This window comes from Penaeus monodon, chromosome 15 (assembly GCF_015228065.2).
Source record: "Penaeus monodon isolate SGIC_2016 chromosome 15, NSTDA_Pmon_1, whole genome shotgun sequence".
Taxonomy (NCBI): Eukaryota; Metazoa; Arthropoda; class Malacostraca; order Decapoda; family Penaeidae; genus Penaeus; species Penaeus monodon.
The window spans coordinates 32,501,525-32,502,001 of NC_051400.1; the positions used below are offsets into that span (position 1 = coordinate 32,501,525).

At 49.9% G+C, this 477-nt stretch overlaps 1 protein-coding gene across 1 annotated transcript in view; it reads left to right on the forward strand.

Moving 5' to 3' along the window:
• The window catches only part of LOC119581956 (microfibril-associated glycoprotein 4-like), a gene marked incomplete in the record, with an annotated part of 40,859 nt that overhangs the window by 14,283 nt on the left and 26,099 nt on the right, over nucleotides 1-477 (forward strand).

Genomic DNA, 477 nt, shown 5'->3' on the forward strand with positions numbered 1-477 from the left:
ACAGCTATATGAATGTCCATTTTACCTATCAATTTCCATCTGCCACTCATCTCTGTTCCACACGTACACACATCTATTTATCTGAATATTCCTTAATCCAAGACAAAATAACATTCACAACATTTAAAACATTTCACGACATCATCAAGCAGAATCCCTGTGGTATGTCCATAAAGAAATGGAAAGCATTTCTCAACGGGCGAAATCGCTCCCATCCCTTCAATCCGCATTCTCGTTTCCCTGACTCACCTCCTTCGCCTTCCGCCGCCGATAACGGGCCGGCAGCTGCACCAGGCGATAACGATAGCAGATCAAGCAATTTATCGGAAGGCGGCTCTTGCAACGCCCCTCCTCCCCCGCTGCCGCCGCCGTCAGTTGCGGTGTGACAGCTGGCGCGACCGGCAGATGGCGGCGCGCTGGCTGGAAAGTGAGACTGTCAAGCTGACCATGAGTTTGATATACGGCGATTGATATACG